A 7,349-nucleotide genomic window follows, 5' to 3' on the forward strand; every position below is an offset into this window, starting at 1 on the left:
GCTCCTTCAGGAACTAAAAGCAGTGGATGGTGATTTAAGGTGAATCACTCAGGTTGTAAAGACCTCCAGAGAGGTACCATGCCTGGGGACACTTGCCTAAACCGGTTCAAACTAGGTTTTCCAGAGACCAACGGACTAAGAAAGGATGTTTGGCATAAAAAGTCCACATTTAAACTGACTCAGAGCCTTCTTTTGATTCAGCAGGCAGACAAGTCCTTCTGACCAAAGACGAAACCCTTCCAGAAGGGCTGGAAGAACTTTGGTTTACTAGGGCTCCCGTCACATTGAGCAGTGACATCTGATAAGCTTTTATCAGATGTGGGAGGGATAGCTCAGTGGTTTGAGCATTGGCCTGCTAAACCCAGAGTTGTAAGCTCAATCTTTGAGGGGGCCACTTAGGGATCTGGGGCAAAAATTGGTCCTGCTAGTGAAGGCAGGGGGCTGGCCTCAATGACCTTTCAAGGCCCCTTCCAGCTCTAGGAGAATGGTATATCTCCAGTGATTACCTTTTATTACCCTTTTACAGTGTGTTATAAACATACAGTTAAGGGTGAATTCCTCTTTTGCCTGTAAAGGGTTAAGAAGATCACATAACCTAGCTGACACCTGACCAACAGGACCAATAAGGAGACAAGATATTTTCAAATCTGGGAGGGAGGAAAGTCTTTGTCTGTCTGTTGTTGTGTGTGCTTTTGCCGGAGAAGGTCAAGGAGGCAAGCCATCTAACTCCATTAAAATTAAAAAGTTTTGGATTTTTTTTAAGCAGAATTTTTTTGTTGTTCCTTTAAACAATCAGACACAGCAAGCAGCAAATATTTGGCCACACACTTCTGAAACCCCAAAAAGTTTTGACGGAAAATATTTGTACAACCTTTTTAATGAGCTTTAGTGCCTTTTAGCACTAGCTGATGCTGAGAACCAGTGATACCTTGTAAAGGTGACTTGAAAAGAAATTCTCAAAACTGGGTTTGTACTGAGATGCAGAAGGTTTTTAAATGTTTATTTTTCCCAGGGCAACCGGGGGGGGGGGCAAGTGTGGCAATTTGCCCCAGGCCCCACAGGGCCCCCCACGAGAATACAGTATTCTATAGTATTGCAACTTTTTTTTATGGAAGGGGCCCCCAAAATTGCTTCGCCCCAGGCCCCCTGAATCCTCTGAGCAGCCCTGGTTCGCGCTGCTGCAAGCTGAGGAGCAGCCTGTCCTCTGCAGCTGGGCAGGGCCGTGCTACCGGATCCTGCCTAGGGAGTGGGGGTAGCCGCTGACCGTGGGAGAGTGGCGCAAACAAGCTGAGGAGCGGCCCATCCTCTGCAGCCGGGGCAGAGCCGCGCTACCGGCTCCGCCTTGGGGGTGGTGGCCGCTGACTGCGGAAGAGCAGTGGGAGCCAGTAGCGCGGCCCTTCCCCGGCTGCAGAGGATGGGCCGCTCCTCCTCGGCTTGTCCCCACCGCTCTCCCACAGGCAGTGGCCACCCCCCAGGCGGGAGCCGGTAGCGCGTCCCTGCTCCGGCTGCAGAGGACGGGAGGGACATGACGCCCGGGCGGGCCGCTCCTCCTTGGCTTGTCCCTGCCTCCTCCCCTCTGCGCCGCCTCCTGCCAGGGGACAGGAGAGGGGAGCAGAGCGGCAGCCCGGGCTGAGCCCAGCTCGTGCCAGGACCAAGGATGAGCGGGGCTGTGATCCAGCAGCAGCCCCAACCCCTGGCCCTGGGAGTGGTGGTGACAGGAGCTGAATCCGCCTCGGGCCAGATCTGCAGCAAGGTGAGAGTTGGGCCAGGCAGGAGGGTTTTGTTAAAATTAAATGTTAAAATTACATTAATAGGAAATGTTTTTTTTTCACTAACTACAACTTCTCTGTTTTCATTTTTTTAAAAACTTTAAACAGTCAAAACAAAACTGCAAAGTGCAAACATATGTAAAAGCAAAACAAATTTGGGGGGAGGAGGGGGCAGCCAAAATTTTTTTTTGCTTGGGGCAGCAAAAAACCTAGAGCTGGCCCTGATCGGTACTAACCTTTTTGGTGAAAACCAAAACGTCATTTAGCACTTTTGCCATTTCTACATCTTCTGTTTTTGTTTCAGCATTAGCACTAAGCAGGCCTCCACCTGATCCAGACAGTGCCGGGGCCACCTGTACTTTCTTTAAAAATTGCAGTACTGATATAATCCAGTTTATAACCTTTAGTTTCATCACCCATTAAGCAAAAGGCATCATTACCGTGTGTCAGTTCTATTTTCACATCCATACCGTTCAACAGAAGTTTTTCTTGAAAAAACAGGTCGCTATGTAGGTGACCCAACAGCTGTTTCTTCCTGTTCTGGGTTGTCAGGTTTGCCTGTCTCAAAAACACTTGATTCTCACCATCCAGCTCCATTGCTTCACCTTGTCCAGGAGTATCTTTGTATAACAGGCCCACAGAAAAAAGTGTGGTAAGTGTGTTGTCACTGTAATTTAGCACTGATTCAATAAAGACCCTGTAAGGGTAACAGTTATTACTTTGGCTTATGAGGTGGTCTCTCAACATGACATCCAATTGACTGCAAATAGAGGCCACAGAGGAATTCACCTCGAGGCCATAGGCGCCCTGTTGAGAGTGGTTCTATCAGTGAACTAAAGCCATGGTGATTAAAATATCTCTCTTTTAACATGTGGAAAGTACATCACAGGGGCTCTGTGATATCTAAGAAGGACATATCCAACCTCACATTGTAATAGTTTCTGTAGTTGGGGTTGTGGGGGGTCTCTGTAATAGTTAGGGTCACCGTAGTGTTTTCCTTTTTAAAAGCCCTGCTGTCTCCGGGAGCGCAGGTGCAGCTTGATGGCCACCTTCTCAAAGCAAAATGAGATGGTTTTGTTCTGGTCTGTCTGTATTTCTGTGGTGATGGTGTCAATGTGATGTTTACTGACAGGGACATAATGAGCTTTATCATACATGATGGTGACAAACTTGTTGTTTCTTCCTTGGATGGGGATGCATATGAACAGGAGTATGGAAAAGTCCCTCACAAACAGTTGTTCTTCAATGTCTTTGTATAGACAAAGAATTTGAACTCTACCCCCCCCTTAATGTTTGCTGAGATGGTCATTTTTGGACACCACAATTGGGGACCAAACCCAAAACATTAGCTAGTTCCTTCCATGAGCAACATCAGAGGATTTAATTCTATATATTCTTCCTTTGTAATTTGACCTGGTTTCCAATTTTGGTGTGAGTCTTTTTTTTTAATTTCAAGTCATTGGAGATCTCCTGGTTAAACCAGGGTGGTCTCTTACCATACTTCTGTCTTTCTTGTACATTGCTCTTGCATCCTTGATAATGTCAGACCAATGGTGGTCAGAAATTAACCTCTGCCACTGGATCACACAGACGAAATTCAGAAATGGAAGCTGTAAACAGAATGTCTCGTCACATTAACTAAGTAGAGGCTGCCTCGTTCCATGATTGTGCTGGTTCCCACTCCCAGGCTGACATTCCATATGGAGGAACAGCTGTCTGCGGCAACCTTGGTCTAATGGTCAGCACACAGCGCTCACAGTCAGAGGGTAACTAAAGGGCACATTAGAAATGTAAATAGATTCCCCCTCCCTTCCCTTAATGAGGAGACCATAATCTCTCCTTTCCCCAGATGTACAGAACTTCTCAACCCCCACACTGAACAGAGCAAATTGGTAGTAGGAGGAAATGGAGGTGGGGGATAGGAGGGGCTGGGTAGTGGGAAATGCTTGAATCCTGTCTGATGAGGCAGGGAGGGCTTGATAGTTGGGGAGGTGGGAGTCAGGGGCTCGTCTCATCCATGTGGGGAGGGAGGAGTCAGGTGGGTTTTGAGGCTGTGGGTGTGTCAGCTGGAAATCAGGTAACTGATGTCTTGTCTTCACTGTTAATAGGGTGACCAATTAGCAAGTGTGAAAAATTGGGATCAGGTGGGGGGTAATAGGGACCTATATAAGAAAAAAGCCCTGAATGTTAGGACTGTCCTTATAAAATAGGTGTGTCTATGCAATAACAATCTTCTCCGGAGATCTTTTCCCCGTGTTTGTCACTATATGCCAGGGCAGAGTTCATTCACACTCTCCTTATGATAGGTTCACCTAATAAATTAAGCTATTTCTGTGCAATTGTCAACAAGCAGATAATCAGGCCTTGGTTGTTTAGACTTAATAACATTTCTTTTGGTTCATACTTAGAGATATTCACTTCTCAACATGTCAAGTAAATGTATCACTTCTACAATATAAAACAAAGGCCTTTTTTCCCTTTTTTAATTATCAGTTAGACATAAATATGTATTACACTATAACATAGATAACATTGTAGGATGTATTTGCAATACTCTTTGAGGTCAGATCTCTTCGGTAATAAAACTTCCTCAAACTGCACACCCTGGTTACAAAATGCTCATTAGTCTCTCTCTCTCTATATATATGGAATAATATAATTATAATATATTAATGACAGGAATGCTTGACACCCATACTTGAATTAACCCTAATTTTGACCCTGTAATTCCCAAATGAAAATGACAAGCATGTAAAACATCAGAAATGAGAACACATTGCAGACTTTCTGAGGTTCACAAACACTTCCTCACATCCAGCTCTGTCACCAGCCACAAAGAAGCTGAGGCCTTTCTCTAGAAAAAAGTATTCACTGCTAGGCAGCATGCAGTAAGCTTTTATTTACAACGTGTAAGTCTGCTTTTAATACTAATTAAAATGTGGTAATTACAGTGTTGTTTCTAACAACCAGTCAGTGGCTCATTACACCAGGCAGTGGCAGTGAAGGCTCATACCATAATAAGCTGGGACATGGAGGATATGGATTTGGCAGCTAACGTCACCCACTCTGCCTGGGACAGGGTAAGACTTGCCAGGATTGAACCCAGAGCTCCAACAACAGCGCAAGAAGCACAATGACTAGACGCACGGCCAGATTCTGCCACCCTCCCTCACAGGGAATAGTTCTTGGTCTGTGACTTGTGAAACTGAAATCATTAGCACTTGATTTGGGGTACGGCACGATGCAATGTAAGTGTGCCAGATCCTAGCCGGTAAAAACGAGCAGCTTTCCTTCGCTAAGTGAAAAACTAATAGTTATCAGGGTACAGCTGCTCCTCCACCTCACTGATTCCACAGTGGACATCAGGAGGTCCAACTCCATTGTAGAAGCCATAAAAAGGTTCTTCAGTTTTAATGCCTGAAGCTGTAATCCTGTCACTTCTCATTCTCTTCTCTCTCAATACTTTGAATGAGACAATTCCTGAAAAGGTGCTTGGTATCTGCAGGGACCATTGGCTCTTCCATGTCCCTTGTAGCAACATTTTGAGTCTGCACTTTTCGTTCCTGGATCTAGTAGGGTCCAGTTGGTTCTGAAAGAGACCAAGGTCAGGTTAATTGTCAGAAGAAGGGGAAGAGGAGGCATTATTATTTTTTTTGTGCAGGAGGGTGTTTATGTTATCTGGAGCAGTTCACCCATCCCCATCTATCACACCCACATTCTCCTGCTCTCCCAAAGTCTGCCATGGTCCTCAGTGTGACAATCAGGTGCCAGTTAAGGCAGATCCTTGGGTTCCAGTTAGCAGCTGGAAGGGACCCAGATGGGGCATCGTCAGCTGTGGGAAATGTGTGGTGTGTTGAAAATTGTATTACAATTGTAAGCTGTCACTTTATATGCTCTCGGTCCTGCCTGCAGGCTAGGGAAGAGTGTGATCTGGGCTTTGCACACAATCAGCAGTGAGGTGGGGTGAGTTGTGTCTGTTTTTACATTGCAACCTTCCTGCAATTAAATTTAATTGGATTTTATTAAATGTATGTTATGAATAAAAATATGAACAGTATAAAACCACAGCCACATCCAGAGAATGCATTATAATATCAGGCAGAACCTAATAAAAACTTTCTCAGCACTACTCTAAAAGGGCAAAAATCAACACTAATGTGATTATATCCAGTGACTGAGAAAAAAACTAAAAAACATTAATGTTTGAGATGGTGATAATTTTTTTATATACAAAAGAGATTAATTCCAGTGTGGCCACACAAGCTGGAAAATTCTACCATCCAAAAGAGAATATGGTAGATCTTCTAACACTTCCGGTTTACCTTGGCAAAAATGAAGACATGAAAGAACTTTTCCTTATCTACCTTTATGGGTGGCAGTCCCTATGGTTTGTAAGGCACTGAGTATGTGCCTTACATAAATGAAGATTTGATAACTTATTCAATTATGGTTCTCTTCTCTTGGAAGTAGAAAACCAAAAGGCAAACTGCTCACTGTTCCATGGGTTGCTCCAACATGCTGCAAACTGCTCCACTCTGCCAGCTGCTTAGCAATCGATTCACTGGGTTTTGGCACCCCCTATCACAGCCCCTCATTGCCCTGTTGCAAGTGCACCTGCAAGTGTCACTGGCTTCCATATGTTTGATGCATCAACATTTTATGTCTTTACTTTAAACACTTATTGATTATTGTTCAGGCTGATGCTTGTTATAGGGGGGAAAGAAGGGGAAAACTCATGGTTTTCTCCCATCATTTATTCCTCAGTTTAGACATACAGGGAAAACAGACAAACAAAAAACCCCATACCTTCCGGGCAGAAAGTATTCACAATGTTATTCACTTTATTTCTCATTTTGAAAGGGAATTTTACCATTTTGTAATGGGTCCTGATACATAAAATTTGGAAATTTCCCTAAATACAAGTAAAATATTGATAAATGTACAAAACAAACACACAAATGCACACGCCCTACTGGGAAGATTCCCAGGTGCAGCTGTGTTCTGGAGTTCCTCTCTGCATTAGGGACCTCATTCAAATGTAATAGGATGCTTTCCATGGACTTCAAAGGGCTTTCAACCAGGCATTTGATGTTTGCTAGATGTAAATATTCATATTGTAACGCCTTTACACAAGGAATTATTAATTGTACATCCCTGAAATTCTGTAGGAATTTTTATTGTGCTGTACAAATAATATTCATTATTATTAAAAGATTGCAGCACAAACTTAATAAATGGGACGTGCGTCAAAACAAGACTTCAACAGATCTACATTTCACAATCCCCGTAGCCCATAAATAGAGACTCTCCATCTCCTGTGTATTTCGCAGTCTCTTCTCTCCAGCGACATTGAGTTCCCAGCCCAACTTCAGCCATGAAGATTCTTTACCTGCTCTTTGCTGTCTTCTTCCTGGTGCTGCAAAGCTCTCCAGGTAAGATCTTAATGAAATGAAGGGAGAATATAGAGAGACCTCTGTAAGTTTATACTGAGCTTTTCTAAAATTTTTATCATAATTTTTTTCAAAATTATTTTCCAAAGTGCTGTAGAGCTTATATGTTTTGCAGCAGATAATTGACATT

Source organism: Mauremys reevesii, linkage group 3 (genome assembly GCF_016161935.1).
Source record: "Mauremys reevesii isolate NIE-2019 linkage group 3, ASM1616193v1, whole genome shotgun sequence".
In the NCBI taxonomy this organism is placed as follows: domain Eukaryota; kingdom Metazoa; phylum Chordata; order Testudines; family Geoemydidae; genus Mauremys; species Mauremys reevesii.